General features: G+C 36.0%; 1 protein-coding gene across 1 annotated transcript in view; it reads right to left on the reverse strand.

The window, feature by feature from the left end:
* The window catches only part of LOC126808779 (5'-nucleotidase domain-containing protein 3), a 457910-nt gene that overhangs the window by 128161 nt on the left and 310823 nt on the right, over positions 1-18926 (reverse strand). The gene's annotated exons all lie outside the window — the stretch shown is intronic.

Consider the following 18926-nt stretch of genomic DNA (forward strand, 5'->3'; position numbering starts at 1 on the left):
CGAAGGAATGCATTTGACCTACAATGCTGTAACTCTGTGACTATTTGACCTATTTTACTAATTCTTTTTTCTTTGAGTATCTTGAAACATTTACTTCAAATCTGCAATTTCGGATTTTGGCATTTCGAAAATTCGTCGCTGTCATTTCGAACCGGAAGTTATTACCAATTTGACAACTTCTTTAATAGTTGTGCGATTTTCGTGAAATTTAGAATGTTAGTAGATCTTGCCAATGCGACTTCAATGATGTCCTTGGAAATTTTCTAAATTATCTCCCCTTGGTGAAATTAAGGATCAAAGTTTTCAAAAAAATCGTCGAAATATAGGTCAGAATGACCTAAAAAAAAAATTCGATACTAGACAAGAAATTACTGATTCGTACACAAAATATGGAGTTTGTCGATCGAACCGGAAGTGCCACCATCTTTAAACGTGAAAAATCAAAAAGGCTTTTTTGCTATTTTACTTACAGACTCGAGCGTCATATTTTCGGAATCCTGGAAGGAATACCTAAAAATCTATCGGATCAGAATTTTGATTTCGGTCACGTGATGGTCACCATTTTGAATTGAAAATGAAAAATAGAAGCAATTTGAAGGGCCGGGACTTTGGAACACAAGAACTCTCCTTCTAATTAAGCTAGAATGTTCAAACTTGGTGTAGGCGTTCACTAGGTCAATGTCATGATTGAGTTCAAAGATGAGCATTTTTTGTCTAGGGTAAGCAGAGATAAGCAAGCTGATTTGTTGATTCTTTAGGGCACGATGACATTGGTTATAATGAATGGAGGGCGATGAAACTCTTGTCAATCGAGAGGCTAATAGCTGGCCTGTTGTGTGAAATCATTGTATCATTTTTTATTCGAATTTCTCCTTTGATGTTTTCCGTGCCGACAAGGTTGTTTTCGAGTTTAGCTGGATTTGACTTCGCGCATGCGCTACGCTGGAACCAAAGGTACCATGAGTACTAAATTCCGGCGAGCAACTTTTCACGTTGGTACCTAGGTACCCTGAAAATTTCAAGGTGATACCTGCATTCGTTCATGTCGTTTGTTCTTGTCACCTGCCTTTCGTCGTTTTTTTTCTAAGTCAATTTACGGCTTCCATGAGGGGAAAAAAGTGGAATTTCGCCGTGACACCGGCACCGATTGTCCGAAAACCATGAAATTTGGACACAATACGTCCATTACCACCCCGGACTCTGTGCCTTACCCCCATTTTGATCCCATTAAAAAAAAAAGAGTTTTAGCAAAAAAAACGATTTTCGGAATTTAATATTGGTTTTAACCCTGTACCCAGACAAGATATAGATATTATTATAATCCCTATGAAATATTTTAATTATTTACTGCTATAATATGAATTATCACTTATTCCCCGTTAAATAAATATCGGTCACCGGGTGCAGCTGTACAACTTCAAGGACCCTGGCTTCAAGTCAATTTACGGCTTCCATGAGGGGAAAAAAGTGGAATTTCGCCGTGACACCGGCACCGATTGTCCGAAAACCATGAAATTTGGACACAATACGCCCATTACCACCCCGGACTCTGTGCCTTACTCCCATTTTGATCCGATTAAAAAAAAAAAAATTTTAGCAAAAAAACGATTTTCGGAATTTAATATTGGTTTTAATTAATTTTGAAATTGCAAATGCAAAGAGATTTTATCGCCTCTTCCGTATGTGATAGGTACTGGTACTATACACATTATCCTTAAAAGACAATTTTTTAAAATGACCGTAACGATGTATCGACACTAGAAACCGAAATCGCCTATTTTGACCTTTTTTGACTGCTGAGGCATCCAAATCTCTGGAATTTCTAGCGGTTGGCTGCGCCGCGATGATATTTATCACATGCTAAATTGAGAAAAATCCTCAGATATCAAGAACAATAAAAATTCGATAAAATACGGCAATTTTTTAAGCAAAAAACCTTTGATTGTTGGGGGCGGGTTTTGAATTTATTTTGAACGTTCTCGGAATCCAACACTCTTCTATTTTTAATATGTGATAGCTAGAATCCCAAGGTACATTCTGTGCATATTTGAAGGCAATCGGAGCACAGGAACGTTGCCTGGGCAGAGCAAATCAAAGGCTTCTTCGTCTTATGACCTTAAACACTGCGTATAAATTTAAAGTCAATCGGATATTAACAGCAAAAGGGGGGCGACGACAATATACGACCACATTTCAATGTGGGCCTATAAAAAGTAAATCATTGCCAATAGAAAAGACCCACCTTTCCCCCAACAACAACCATGTAATGCACTAGCTATAATGGGGATTTTTCTGGAACACAGCGAAATGGGTCTTTTAAAATGTTCACAAGTGTATCACAAGGAGGGTTTGCTTCTTCTCTATGGGACACCCGATACCACTTCTCAACGAGGAATTCAGTCACACAGCCAACACCATTTTGTATGTTTGTGTAATCTTTATTCAGTATAAATCAAGTAATACAAATAAAAAAATACTTGGATTGATGAAAACATAATTTTTGAGAGTTATTCATACATGTAGCATAATTGTTCTTATTTAAAAAATGTACATGATTACATGTTTGTCATAAACAACATTAAATAAACAATCATGTTTCTTCACGATAACAGTAACAGTATAACAATTGTATGAAATATATTTTCCTTTATTTTTTTTTATTTTTAGAAAGGCCACTTCCTTGGTTTAAAATATATCATAAATTGTAGTTATCTAACATATACTTCCATGTATGTTTATCTAACAGATTACCACGTCGCCTTATCTAACAGAGAGTAAATGGTATACAATATCAAATTATAATCTACCAGCATTACTTGTTTCAGTAATTTAATCGTGTGTTATTCTTGTATTTAAGTGAGAAGAGTGAATAAACTATCATGGGTTGAAACAAATATATTGGAGTAGAAATAAACATTGTATATTGGTTTGCAAATAAATAATTGGTACAGATAATGCAATGTCATACAACATACTTTTTGGATTCGGTACAAATACAACCTTTTTATCATCAATGAAAATAATGTGATTTCAAAGTAACGATGAATAAAAAAAACATTGCTTATATAAAGTACATGTAATTGGGTTCATTTAATTCACTTTGTATCTATAATATACATGTAGTATTAAACAATAAATATATTGATTAATGCCAATTCTATACAAATCTCATAGTTGTATTCATGTTTTCTTTACCATAACAAGAAACAGTACAACAGATTTAGTAACAATATATTCCTTTCTACATCCGTCAGAGTGGTTGATGATTCATAGATTCTAATAACCCCTTTTGAAGTTTATATGAAAGCTTTGATATCTGCTATGCAGATCTAGTTATTATTTTTTTTCTTGGGGGAAGCTAGATCTCAGCAACTATAAGAGATAGAGGTTTGAAATTTGATTTTCTGTCGGAAAAGTGGTGTGCAGCTACTGCTTAAAGCTATTTCCAAATTTGTGCGCATAGCGGAAATGCGTCAAATCTTTAACGTGCACGAAAATTGAAAATCGGTCATTATTCTCTTAATTCTCAATGGATTCTTCAGATATTTACATTTTTTGATAGCTGGAGACATTTCTGAGCAGATAGCAGTTCAAAACTGTGGAAATTAGAACTTTTGTCGCTCTAATTTTTTTGGTGAAAAATGGAAAATTTTCAAAATTTTTCAATTTTTTTATTTTTGGTAATTTTTAAATTTCAGTTATATTTATGGATAGCTGACATCAATCCGATTCCAACAATATAAATTTTTTTCTGAAATATTGACTTTGATTTTTCACTTTTTTTCGCATTTTGGTCAAATCGTAGAGTTCTTATTTTTTTAAAACGGCTCCAACGATTTTTCTGAAACTTCAGGAATATGAAGTCGAAGGACCAGACCAGTCCATGAACTATAAATGAAAATCCCCTAATCACCGGAAGTAGTCAAGAAAGGTATCCAAACTTTGACAAAATTGTGAAAAATGGGTGTCTGCGCGGAAAATGCGATGTATCAACAGGGTTCTTGTCGTTTAGTTAAAGTTTTATATCGTTTAATAGCCAATTGAATTGTCTATCAGATGTTTCTTCAGCGACAAGTTTCTATCAAAAACTAAAAAAGTTATGTGACTTTGAAAAGTAAGGTATTTTGCGATTTCGAGCAAATTTAGACGCATGTTTCTCGGAAACGCCACCTACAATTTTTTTAAAACTTTCTCAGTCGAGAGTCTAATGAGTAGTGTATCTTGTGAACACATTGTACAATTTCTCTAATTGTCATGGGTAGCCGAAAACAGAGATCAAAAATCGAAAACGTCGTATTTTTACGATTTGGAGCATTTTTAGAGGCCTATTTCTCGAAAAGTCAAAATAATTCTTTTTTGGAACTTCTTCTACAGAGAGGCCTATCAGTAGTGTTATATATAAAACCATTGTACAACAGTTCCAAATTTCAGGAGTAGCAGAACAAAGGGATCGAAAATTGAACACGGCACCTTTCATTGTTAAGCGAAACATAAAGAGGGGATACAATCTGTACGTTTTGTCAACGTATAGAGCCAATTCAAGAGTGCTTCTATCAGTGATGATATTTGAACTAAAATTATTTCAACTATGAGTGTTTTCTTCTATCCAAAATATGGGTATAGTGACCCTGTAATAGAAATAGTTGATAGCTGTGTGTAATAATTAGTCTTTGAATTAATATTGTTGCTTCTTTGTCAAATTTATCTTATACCGGTAATCATCTGGACAGAAATCGACGGTTCGCGCTGTTTATAAGAAAGTCCAATTTGTTAAGCGGTTGCAGTAGTATCGAATATTGCACCTATGATAAAAGGCATGACGTTGTTTGGGAAAAAAACTCTATCTGTATTAGTGACATCAAATCTTTTACGTGCAGGAAACCAGAAAATTGGCGATATTTCATTGATTTATTTTTTTTTTATTTCAACAATTCGCTTCCGCGTAGGGGTCTTTAGCAGTTGAAGGAAACCGGAGGACCCGGAGAAAACACACGAGTTTAGACATGCGACAATACTCCTTGTCACGTTCAACTGGGGAATCGAAACCCAGCCAGTTGACTCAATAACAGACCGTATGATACAGCGCAGTCCCAAAGGCTGTAGCCTACCGTGCAAATTCCAGCCAGCATAATGTATCTATATAAGAAACATTTCTTCCTACTTGCAATTTACAAACAGTCGCCAAGGATAGCCTACCGTGTAATTTCCAGCCAGCATAATGTATCTATATAAGAGACATTTATTCCTACTGGCGATTTACAAATTTTGCATGAAGAAATTAAATTCATAAGAACAGAAACACGACTAATGCACAGTATCATATTGATTATAAAAGTACAATGTATATATTGGTTACACTATATATGTCACAAAACAACAATCATTAGATAATAATAATTATTTACTAATTATAAAAATCATTTTAAGAGGTAGGAGTTATCCGTTGTTTAATTTAACAGTTATATAATTACTTTTCTCGGGAAAGCCGCCAATGATTTCTTTCAAACTTGCTCAATCGAGATTCTACTGGGTAGTGTATTGTGTGAAACCCTTGTACAATTTTTCTAATTGTCATGGGTAGCCCAAAAAAGAGATCGAAAATTGAAAACAGCGTATTTTTACGAGTTGGAGCATGTTTAGGGGTCAATATCTGAGTTATGCTAGATTGTGTTTTTTTAATTTTTTTTTTGGGGGGGGGGGGGGAGTGGTGGGGATAATCTTTTGTCATATATCTGGCGATCGTGTGACGCCTTTGCGACCGTGAAAGCCTTCAGCATTGCGCGCAATTCTAGTTAGGCTTTCACCTTCGGTGAAAGGCTATTGTTATTACTAAGATTAATATTATTATTATTTTTTTTCTTGGGGGAAGCTAGATCTCGGCAACTATAAGAGATAGAGGTTTGAAATTTGATTTTCTGTCGGAAAAGTGGTGTGCAGCTACTGCTTAAAGCTATTTCGAAATTTGTGCGCATAGCGGAAATGCGTCAAATCTTTAACGTGCACGAAAATTGAAAATCGGTCATTATTCTCTTAATTCTCAATGGATTCTTCAGATATTTACATTTTTGGATAGCTGGAGACATTTCTGAGCAGATAGCAGTTCAAAACTGTGGAAATTAGAACTTTTGTCGCTCTAATTTTTTTGGTGAAAAATGGAAAATTTTGAAAATTTTTCATTTTTTTTATTTTTGGGAATTTTTAAATTTCAGTTATATTTTTGGATAGCTGACATCAATCCGATTCCAACAATATAATTTTTTTTCTGAAATATTGACTTTGATTTTTCACTTTTTTTCGCATTTTGGTCAAATCGTAGAGTTCTTATTTTTTTAAAACGGCTCCAACGATTTTTCTGAAACTTCAGGAATATGAAGTCGAAGGACCAGACCAGTCCATGAACTATAAATGAAAATCCCCTAATCACCGGAAGTAGTCAAGAAAGGTATCCAAACTTTGACAAAATTGTGAAAAATGGGTGTCTGCGCGGAAAATGCGATGTATCAACAGGGTTCTTGTCGTTTAGTTAAAGTTTTATATCGTTTAATAGCCAATTGCTTTGTCTATCAGATGTTTCTTCAGCGACAAGTTTCTATCAAAAACTAAAAAAGTTATGTGACTTTGAAAAGTAAGGTATTTTGCGATTTCGAGCAAATTTAGACGCATGTTTCTCGGAAACGCCACCTACAATTTTTTTAAAACTTTCTCAGTCGAGAGTCTAATAAGTAGTGTATCTTGTGAACACATTGTACAATTTCTCTAATTGTCATGGGTAGCCGAAAACAGAGATCAAAAATCGAAAACGTCGTATTTTTACGATTTGGAGCATTTTTAGAGGCCTATTTCTCGAAAAGTCAACATAATTCTTTTTTGGAACTTCTTCTACAGAGAGGCCTATCGGTAGGGTTATACATAAAACGATTTTACAATAGTCCCCAATTTCAGGAGTAGCAGAACAAAGGGATCGAAAATTGAACGCGGCACCTTTCATTGGTAAGCGAAACATAAGTCGGGGATACAATCTGTACGTTTTGTCAACGTATAGAGCCAATTCAAGAGTGCTTTTATCAGTGATGATATTTGAACTAAAATTATTTCAACTATGAGTGTTTTCTCCTATCCAAAATATGTGTTTAGTGACCCTGTAACAGAAATAGTTGATAGCTGTGTGTAATAATTAGTCTTTGAATTAATATTGTTGCTTCTTTGTCAAATTTATCTTATACCGGTAATCATCTGGACAGAAATCGACGGCTAGCGCTGTTTATAAGAAAGTCCAATTTGTTAAGCGGTTGCAGTAGTATCGTACAGTAGTATCGAATATTGCACCTATGATAAAAGGCATGACGTTGTTTGGGAAAAAACTCTATCTGTATTAGTGACGTCAAATCTTTAACGTGCACGAAACCAGAAAATTGGCGATATTTCATTGATTTATTTTTTTTTATTTCAAGAATTCGCTTCCGCGTAGGGGTCTTTAGCAGTTGAAGGAAACCGGAGGACCCGGAGAAAACACACGAGTTTAGACATGCGACATACTCCTTGTCACGTTCAACTGGGGAATCGAAACCTAGCCAGTTGACTCAATAACAGACCGTATGTTACAGCGCAGTCCCAAAGGCTGTAGCCTACCGTGCAAATTCCAGCCAGCATAATGTATCTATATAAGAAACATTTATTCCTACTGGCAATTTACAAACAGTCCCCAAGGCTAGCCTACCGTGTAATTTCCAGCCACCATAATGTATCTATATAAGAGACATTTATTCCTACTGGCGATTTACAAATTTTGCATGAAGAAATTAAATTCATAAGAACAGAAACACGACTAATGCACAGTATCATATTGATTATAAAAGTACAATGTATATATTGGTTACACTAAATATGTCACAAAACAACAATCATTAGATAATAATAATTATTTACTAATTATAAAAATCATTTTAAGAGGTAGGAGTTATCCGTTGTTTAATTTAACAGTTATATAATTACTTTTCTCGGGAAAGCCGGCAATGATTTCTTTCAAACTTGCTCAATCGAGATTCTACTGGGTAGTGTATTGTGTGAAACCCTTGTACAATTTTTCTAATTGTCATGGGTAGCCCAAAAAAGAGATCGAAAATTGAAAACAGCGTATTTTTACGAGTTGGAGCATGTTTAGGGGTCAATATCTGAGTTATGCTAGAGTGTGTTTTTTATTTTTTTGGGGGGGGGGGGCGGGAGTGGTGGGGATAGTCTTTTGTCATATATCTGGCGATCGTGTGACGCCTTTGCGACCGTGAAAGCCTTCAGCATTGCGCGCAATTCTAGTAGGTAATTGGTTTTACCAAAAACCAATTACAAAACGCGTTATACGTGTAACTAAAATGGGGGAGACTAAATCTCAGAAACTATTTGAACGAATGTATTGAAACTCTGGAATCGATTTATCTGTTTGATGTATTAGTGCTTAAATATAAAATGACATTTCTAAACGGTCCGGCTTTTGTAGAATCTTTAACGTGCACGAAAATTGAAAATGGGCCATAATTCTGTTAATTCTTAATCGATGTTTCAGATAGTTACATTTTTGGATAGCTGGATACATTTCTGAGCAGATAGCAATTCAAAAACGTCGAATTTAGAAACTTTGTCGCTTTCATTTTCTGGATGAATATTGGAAAATGTTCAAAAATTTTGTAAAATTTTTATTTTTTGGAATTTTTATATTATGATTACATTTTTGGATAGCTGGCGAAGATCCGATTTTAACGATATAAAAACAATTCTGAAATGTTAACTTTGATTTTTCACTTTTTTTCGAATTTTGGTCAAATCGTAGAGTTCTTATTTTTTTAAAACGGCTCCAACGATCTTTCTGAAACTTCAGGAATATGAAGTCAAAGGACCAAACCAGTCCATGAACTATAAATGAAAATCCTCTAATCACCGGAAGTAGTCAAGAAATGTATCCGAACTTTGACAAAATTTAGAAAAATGGGTACCTGTGCGGAAATTGCGATGTATCAATTGCGTTTTTGCCGATTAGTTAAAGTTTTATATCATTTAATAGCCCATTGAATTGTCTATCGGGTGGTACTAAAGCGACAAGTTTCTATCAAAAACTAAAAAAGATGTGTGACTTTGAAAAGTAAGGTATTTTGCGATTTCGAACAACTTTAGACGCATGTTTCTCGGAAACGCCCAGAAAGCTTTTTTTAAAACTTTCTCAGTCGAGAGACTAATGGGTACTCTGTTGTGTGGAACCACTGTATCATTTTTTGAAATGTGTGGGGTAGCCGAAAAAAGAGATCGAAAATTGAAAACGGCGTATTTTTACGAGTTGGAGCATGTTTAGGGGTCAATATCTTAGTTGTGCTAGAGTGTGGGATTTTTGGGGGTGGGGGAGTGGTGGGGATAGTCTTTTGTCATGCATCTGGCGATCGTGTGACGCCTTGGCGACAGTGAAAGCCTTCAGCATTGCGCGCAATTCTAGTTAGGCTTTCACCTTCGGTGAAAGGCTATTGTTATTACTAAGATTAATATTATTAAGCTTTCATATTACATATGAAAGCTTATTGTTTCTGTTAAGATTATTATTGTTATTTTTTTTTTGTGTTTTGTCCACAAATCGGATTTCTCAGAATCTAACCATAGGATCGTTCTGAAACTTTTACCTATCCCCCCAAAAATGGGTGGTGGCTGTTGATTAAATATATTTTCAAAACGTTTTACGAATCCGAAATCACCGAATTTTACGAAGGAATGCATTTGACCTACAAAGCTGTAACTCTGTGACTATTTGACCTATTTTACTAATTCTTTTTTCTTTGAGTATCTTGAAACATTTACTTCAAATCTGCAATTTCGGATTTTGGCATTTCGAAAATTCGTCGCTGTCATTTCGAACCGGAAGTTATTACCAATTTGACAACTTCTTTAATAGTTGTGCGATTTTCGTGAAATTTAGAATGTTAGTAGATCTTGCCAATGCGACTTCAATGATGTCCTTGAAAATTTTCTAAATTATCTCCCCTTGGTGAAATTAAGGATCAAAGTTTTCAAAAAAATCGACGAAATATAGGTCAGATTGCCCTGAAATTTTTTTTCTGTACTAGCTAAGACAGTACTGATGAGTACACAAAATATGGAGTTTGTCGAGCAAACCGGAAGTGCCACCATCTCAAAATGTGAAAAGTTCATACGGCTTTTGCAATATTTTACTTAAAGACATAAGAGTTACATTTTCTGAATGCTTGAAGGAAAGCCTAAAAATCTATCGGTTTAGAATTTTGATTTAGGTCAACTGATGGACACTATTTTGAAATGAAAATGAAAATTAGTGAAAAATCCACATTTATGGGCTTGAAAACATACACAATTGGTCGTGGCTTAGAGAATCTGTCTCCTATTACCGAAATTAATACATTTGAGGATAGCCTGGATCATGGTCAAATGTTTGGTATTTGAATATTTCAAAAATTCGAATTTCTCCTTTGATGTTTTCCGTGCCGACAAGGTTGTTTTCGAGTTTAGCTGGTTTTGATTTCGCGCATGCGCTACACAGGAACCAACGGTACCATGAGTACTAAATTCCGGCGAGCAACTTTTCACGTTGGTACCTAGGCACCCTGAAAATTTCAAGGTGATACCTGCATTCGTTCAAGTCGTTTGTTCTTGTCACCTGCCTTTCGTCGTTTTTTTTTTCTAAGTCAATTTACGGCTTCCATGAGGGGAAAAAAGTGGAATTTCGCCGTGACACCGGCACCGATTGTCCGAAAACCATGAAATTTGGACACAATACGCCCATTACCACCCCGGACTCTGTGCTTTACCCCCATTTTGATCCCATTAAAAAAAAAGAGTTTTAGCAAAAAAACGATTTTCGGAATTTAATATTGGTTTTAACCCTGGAATACCCAGACATGATATATTATTATTATCCCTATGAAATATTTTAATTATTTACTGCTATAATATGAATTATCACTTATTCCCCGTTAAATAAATATCTGTCACCTGGTGCCGCTGTACAACTTAAAGGACACTGGCCTCAAGTCAATTTACGGAGAGAGAGAGAGAGAGAGAAATGGGGTTTAACGTCCACTCGACACAAACTAGGTCATTTCGGGACCAACATATGGTTTAATTTTATTTCAATAATTCGCTTGCGCGTAGGGGTCTTTAGCAGTGGGAGGAAACCGGAGGACCCGGAGAAAACCCACAAGGTTGGACAGGCGACCCTACTCCTTGCGTCAATTTACGGCTTCCATGAGGGGAAAAAGTGGAATTTCGCCGTGACACCGGCACCGATTGTCCGAAAACCATGAAATTAGGACACAATACGCCCATTACCACCCCTGACTCTGTGCTTTACCCCCATTTTGATCACATTAAAAAGAAAAGAGTTTTAGCAAAAAAACGATTTTCGGAATTTAATATTGGTTTTAATTAATTTTGAAATTGGAAATGCAAAGAGATTTTATCGCCTCTTCCGTATGTGATAGGTATTGGTACTATACACATTATCCTTAAAAGACAATTTTTTAAACTGACCGTAACGATGCATCGACACTAGAAACCGAAATCGCCTATTTTGACCTATTTTGACTGCTGGGGTATCTTTCCGTACGTGACAAGGAGTAGGTCGCCCGTCCAACCTGTGTATTTTTTCAGGATCACCCGGTTTCCCCCCACTGCTAGACCCCTACGCTAGACAATCGGTGCCGGTGTCACGGCGAAATTCCACTTTTTCCCCTCATGGAAGCCGTAAATTGACGCAAGGAGTAGGGTCGCCTGTCCAACCTGGTGGGTTTTCTCCGGGTCCTCCGGTTTCCTCCCACTGCTAAAGACCCCTACGCGCAAGCGAATTATTGAAATAAAATTGAACCATACGTTAGTCCCGAAATGACCTAGTTTGTGTCGAGTGGTCGATCAACCCCATTTCGCTCTCTCAATTTTAGCACTCCTAACTCTAAAACTAAATGCAAGGAACGGGCCTATTTACAGAGGTCACAATTTTAACCTACATGCACACCTACATGATATACATATTATTATAATCCCTATGGGATATTTTAATTATTTACTGTTATAATATGAATTATCACTTATTCCCCGTTGAATAAATATCGGTCACCGGGTGCAGCTGTACAACTTCAAGGACCTTGGCCTCAAGTGCATGGGACCAACTCTACATTTTCTGAAATGTCAATAAAAGCCCTGGAATGATTTCATTTAAAAAAAATAATCAGAAAGTAAATCTAGTTTTATTTATATGCTATTTGTTGCCAGAAAATATATTTTGTTACGAGTCTAATTCAAATTTAAAAATAAACAATGGGTCTGAGGCATATTTTATTGATATATAGAAATTAATGCAGTGTTCTCATTATGTGATAAAAGAGTGCCAGAAATGTCTCGAAATTCAGCCATTTGTGTATTTAGTATATCAAGTATATGCGTGTATTACAAAGCTCTGATTTGTGTGATTTGTGTACACCCCGCTCCCCCCCCCCTCCTCGTGTCACTATCATGTACATATCAATTCTGCTGCCAACCCACCCACGCGAACATGACTAAATTATGAAACATTGTCTAGTCGTTTGTATGTTACGACAAAACGAGGCCAGCGTGGCTCATTTGCTGCAGAACGGAAGGCCTTGCAAGGATTAGTGTCTAGTCGTTTGGATGGTACGAAAACCCGAGGTCAAAGTGGTTCCCCGTTGGCAGTGGTGAAGTATGGAACGCCTAGCAAGGATCTGTGTCTAGTCGTTTCGATGGGACGAAAAACGCCCGTCCCCTCGTCCATGGTACAAGGATTAGTGCCTAGTCGCTTGGATGGTATGCAAAACAGAGGTCCCCGTTCTCTCCCTTTGTCTGTGGTTCTTGACCGAAGGCCCGACAACTAACTTTGCGTGCAGTTTTTTTTAGGTAGGACGAAAAATCGAAATCCTGTGTGCATATTGGCGTGCACGAAAAATAACCCTTTGCATTTGGAATTTTATGCACCCACCCCACTACCTACATTGTAAAATTTGTTTGATTTCAGATGACTTAGCCCCGGTTTTTCACAGTGAAAGATTTTGATGAAACTTGACATGCATGTTTATAACCCAAAGATATGGTTCCTTTCGATATTTGCGCATATCGAATCGTAACTTCATGAATTATGGTCCCTGATTGTAAGAAAAATCACTTTATATTTCGCGTGTTCTCTATCTATCTCTCGGAAATGGAATATGGAAATACACAAGCTAGCTAGTGTATTACAGGTTGGTGGTGGTGGGGATGAGGTCTTCTATTTGCAATGATTTTTTGACTACAAAATATACGCTCTAACTCATTACTCAAACTACAGCAAAAAAAAAGCGGAACGGAAACCCGATTTTATATATTCTTACAATAGCAACGCACTTCGGGATTAACTTAGAAATGGTTCCACTACTGATGTCTTCCGCCTTACTCCTGCCACAGTAGTGGCTTGTCCTACGGAGTTCCTTTCCGCAAGTTTTTTTTAGTCAAATGACTGCAAAAAGGTTACTGGCCTATGTATAGCTCCCTTAATTTACACATAAACTGACCTAAAAGTGCACTGCACATATAATAAACCAATTCCCATTGAAATAAAGGTGAAGCCGTACCGCATAATTATATGATTTGATGAAACCCAACTGCTACCTGAAGTTTCTCGCCTATCGAAGTTATAATATCCGCCGGTGTCATGGCGGCTCGCACATTATAAGAATCATTGCTTTGAAAATGTAGAACGCATTAACACAAAGAAAAACTGATGGGTAACTAGTTTAGTGGTCCAGTCTTCACTATAATTTGTGATAGAATTACTTATTTAAAAAAAACTGAATGATGTAAAAATAAAAATGGTTGGAGTGCCCAAGTTTAGATTTGTCGTTGATTTCATAAAGATGTTAGGATATAGAACGTTAAATACTGTGTGATTCAACATGGCGGCCGAGGGGTTTAATATGATATAAGTACGAAATACATGTACATGTAGTACCAAATGGTTTATATGTATGAGAGTCAAGGTTTGGACTAAATGTCTTGGGGAAGTAGGGGGCGACTAGCATGTGCCTCTCTTTAGTGGACCGATGTGAGATTGCCCATTGTATTAACTGGACGGGTAGGCCTATTCACCTTCAGTTATGTGTCAATGTCAAATAAGCGGCTTCGTATCAACACGGTCGGCTCTGGGCCGGTTTAATTCTACGTATCTCTCGTAGCTGAGAGAAAAAAGATTTTTTAGCCCAGAGAATATCTTCCGTCAGAGTGGTTGTTGATTCATAGATTCTAATAACCCCTTTTGAAGTTTATATGAAAGCTTTGATATCTGCTATGCAGATCTAGTTATTATTATTTTTTTTCTTGGGGGAAGCTAGATCTCAGCAACTATAAGAGATAGAGGTTTGAAATTTGATTTTCTGTCGGAAAAGTGGTGTGCAGCTACTGCTTAAAGCTATTTCGAAATTTGTGCGCATAGCGGAAATGCGTCAAATCTTTAACGTGCACGAAAATTGTAAATCGGCCATTATTCTCTTAATTCTCAATGGATTCTCCAGATATTTACATTTTTGGATAGCTGGAGACATTTCTGAGCAGATAGCAGTTCAAAACTGTGGAAATTAGAACTTTTGTTGCTCTAATTTTTTTGGTGAAAAATGGAAAATTTTCAAAATTTTTCAATTTTTTTATTTTTGGGAATTTTTAAATTTCAGTTATATTTTTGGATAGCTGACATCAATCCGATTCCAACAATATAAATTTTTTTCTGAAATATTGACTTTGATTTCTCACTTTTTTTCGCATTTTGGTCAAATCGTAGAGTTCTTATTTTTTTAAAACGGCTCCAACGATTTTTCGGAAACTTCAGGAATATGAAGTCGAAGGACCAGACCAGTCCATGAACTATAAATGAAAATCCCCTAATCACCGGAAGTAGTCAAGAAAGGTATCCAAACTTTGACAAAATTGTGAAAAATGGGTGTCTGCGCGGAAAATGCGATGTATCAACAGTGTTCTTGTCGTTTAGTTAAAGTTTTATATCGTTTAATAGCCAATTGAATTGTCTATCAGATGTTTCTTCAGCGACAAGTTTCTATCAAAAACTAAAAAAGTTATGTGACTTTGAAAAGTAAGGTATTTTGCAATTTCGAGCAAATTTAGACGCATGTTTCTCGGAAACGCCACCTACAATTTTTTTTAAACTTTCTCAGTCGAGAGTCTAATGAGTAGTGTATCTTGTGAACACATTGTACAATTTCTCTAATTGTCATGGGTAGCCGAAAACAGAGATCAAAAATCGAAAACGTCGTATTTTTACGATTTGGAGCATTTTTAGAGGCCTATTTCTCGAAAAGTCAACATAATTCTTTTTTGGAACTTCTTCTACAGAGAGGCCTATCGGTAGGGTTATACATAAAACGATTTTACAATAGTCCCCAATATCAGGTGTAGCAGAACAAAGGGATCGAAAATTGAACACGGCACCTTTCATTGGTAAGCGAAACATAAGTCGGGGATACAATCTGTACGTTTTGTCAACGTATAGAGCCAATTCAAGAGTGCTTTTATCAGTGATGATATTTGAACTAAAATTATTTCAACTATGAGTGTTTTCTTCTATCCAAAATATGTGTTTAGTGACCCTGTAACAGAAATAGTTGATAGCTGTGAGTAATAATTAGTCTTTGAATTAATATTGTTACTTCTTTGTCAAATTTATCTTATACCGGTAATCATCTGGACAGAAATCGACGGCTAGCGCTGTTTATAAGAAAGTCCAACTTGTTAAGCGGTTGCAGTAGTATCGTACAGTAGTATCGAATATTGCACCTATGATAAAAGGCATGACGTTGTTTGGGAAAAAACTCTATCTGTATTAGTGACGTCAAATCTTTAACGTGCACGAAACCAGAAAATTGGCGATATTTCATTGATTTATTTTTTTTTTATTTCAACAATTCGCTTCCGCGTAGGGGTCTTTAGCAGTTGAAGGAAACCGGAGGACCCGGAGAAAACACACGAGTTTAGACATGCGACATAATCCTTGTCACGTTCAACTTGGGAATCGAAACCCAGCCAGTTGACTCAATAACAGACCGTATGATACAGCGCAGTCCCAAAGGCTGTAGCCTACCGTGCAAATTCCAGCCAGCATAATGTATCTATATAAGAAACATTTATTCCTACTGGCAATTTACAAACAGTCCCCAAGGCTAGCCTACCGTGTAATTTCCAGCCAGCATAATGTATCTATATAAGAGACATTTATTCCTACTGGCGATTTACAAATTTTGCATGAAGAAATTAAATTCATAAGAACAGAAACACGACTAATGCACAGTATCATATTGATTATAAAAGTACAATGTATATATTGGTTACACTATATATGTCACAAAACAACAATCATTAGATAATAATAATTATTTACTAATTATAAAAATCATTTTAAGAGGTAGGAGTTATCCGTTGTTTAATTTAACAGTTATATAATTACTTTTCTCGGGAAAGCCGCCAATGATTTCTTTCAAACTTGCTCAATCGAGATTCTACTGGGTAGTGTATTGTGTGAAACCCTTGTACAATTTTTCTAATTGTCATGGGTAGCCCAAAAAAGAGATCGAAAATTGAAAACAGCGTATTTTTACGAGTTGGAGCATGTTTAGGGGTCAATATCTGAGTTATGCTAGAGTGTGTTTTTTTATTTATTTTTTTTGGGGGGGGGGGGGGGCGGGAGTGGTGGGGATAATCTTTTGTCATATATCTGGCGATCGTGTGACGCCTTTGCGACCGTGAAAGCCTTCAGCATTGCGCGCAATTCTAGTAGGTAATTGGTTTTACCAAAAACCAATTACAAAACGCGTTATACGTGTAACTAAAATGGGGGAGACTAAATCTCAGAAACTATTTGAACGAATGTATTGAAACTCTGGAATCGATTTATCTGTTTGATGTATTAGTGCTTAAATATAAAATGACATTTCTAAACGGTCCGGCTTTTGTAGAATCTTTAACGTGCACGAAAATTGAAAATGGGCCATAATTCTGTTAATTCTTAATCGATGTTTCAGATAGTTACATTTTTGGATAGCTGGATACATTTCTGAGCAGATAGCAATTCAAAAACGTCGAATTTAGAAACTTTGTCGCTTTCATTTTCTGGATGAATATTGGAAAATGTTCAAAAATTTTGTAAAATTTTTATTTTTTGGAATTTTTATATTATGATTACATTTTTGGATAGCTGGCGAAGATCCGATTTTAACGATATAAAAACAATTCTGAAATGTTAACTTTGATTTTTCACTTTTTTTCGAATTTTGGTCAAATCGTAGAGTTCTTATTTTTTTAAAACGGCTCCAACGATCTTTCTGAAACTTCAGGAATATGAAGTCAAAGGACCAAACCAGTCCATGAACTATAAATGAAAATCCTCTAATCACCGGAAGTAGTCAAGAAATGTATCCGAACTTTGACAAAATTTAGAAAAATGGGTACCTGTGCGGAAATTGCGATGTATCAATTGCGTTTTTGCCGATTAGTTAAAGTTTTATATCATTTAATAGCCCATTGAATTGTCTATCGGGTGGTACTAAAGCGACAAGTTTCTATCAAAAACTAAAAAAGATGTGTGACTTTGAAAAGTAAGGTATTTTGCGATTTCGAACAACTTTAGACGCATGTTTCTCGGAAACGCCCAGAAAGCTTTTTTTAAAACTTTCTCAGTCGAGAGACTAATGGGTACTCTGTTGTGTGGAACCACTGTATCATTTTTTGAAATGTGTGGGGTAGCCGAAAAAAGAGATCGAAAATTGAAAACGGCGTATTTTTACGAGTTGGAGCATGTTTAGGGGTCAATATCTTAGTTGTGCTAGAGTGTGGGATTTTTGGGGGTGGGGGAGTGGTGGGGATAGTCTTTTGTCATGCATCTGGCGATCGTGTGACGCCTTGGCGACAGTGAAAGCCTTCAGCATTGCGCGCAATTCTAGTTAGGCTTTCACCTTCGGTGAAAGGCTATTGTTATTACTAAGATTAATATTATTATTAAGCTTTCATATTACATATGAAAGCTTATTGTTTCTGTTAAGATTATTATTGTTATTTTTTTTTTGTGTTTTGTCCACAAATCGGATTTCTCAGAATCTAACCATAGGATCGTTCTGAAACTTTTACCTATCCCCCCAAAAATGGGTGGTGGCTGTTGATTAAATATATTTTCAAAACGTTTTACGAATCCGAAATCACCGAATTTTACGAAGGAATGCATTTGACCTACAATGCTGTAACTTTGTGACTATTTGACCTATTTTACTAATTCTTTTTTCTTTGAGTATCTTGAAACATTTACTTCAAATCTGCAATTTCGGATTTTGGCATTTCGAAAATTCGTCGCTGTCATTTCGAACCGGAAGTTATTACCAATTTGACAACTTCTTTAATAGTTGTGCGATTTTCGTGAAATTTAGAATGTTAGTAGATCTTGCCAATGCGACTTCAATGATGTCCTTGGAAATTTTCTAAATTATCTCCCCTTGGTGAAATTAAGGATCAAAGTTTTCAAAAAAATCGTCGAAATATAGGTCAGAATGACCTAAAAAAAAATTCGATACTAGACAAGTAATTACTGATTCGTACACAAAATATGGAGTTTGTCGATCGAACCGGAAGTGCCACCATCTTTAAACGTGAAAAATCAAAAAGGCTTTTTTGCTATTTTACTTACAGACTCGGGCGTCATATTTTCGGAATCCTGGAAGGAATGACTAAAAATCTATCGGATCAGAATTTTGATTTCGGTCACGTGATGGTCACCATTTTGAATTGAAAATGAAAAATAGAAGCAATTTGAAGGGCCGGGACTTTGGAACACAAGAACTCTCCTTCTAATTAAGCTAGAATGTTCAAACTTGGTGTAGGCGTTCACT

This window comes from Patella vulgata, chromosome 1 (assembly GCF_932274485.2).
Source record: "Patella vulgata chromosome 1, xgPatVulg1.2, whole genome shotgun sequence".
NCBI classification, from domain to species: Eukaryota; Metazoa; Mollusca; class Gastropoda; family Patellidae; genus Patella; species Patella vulgata.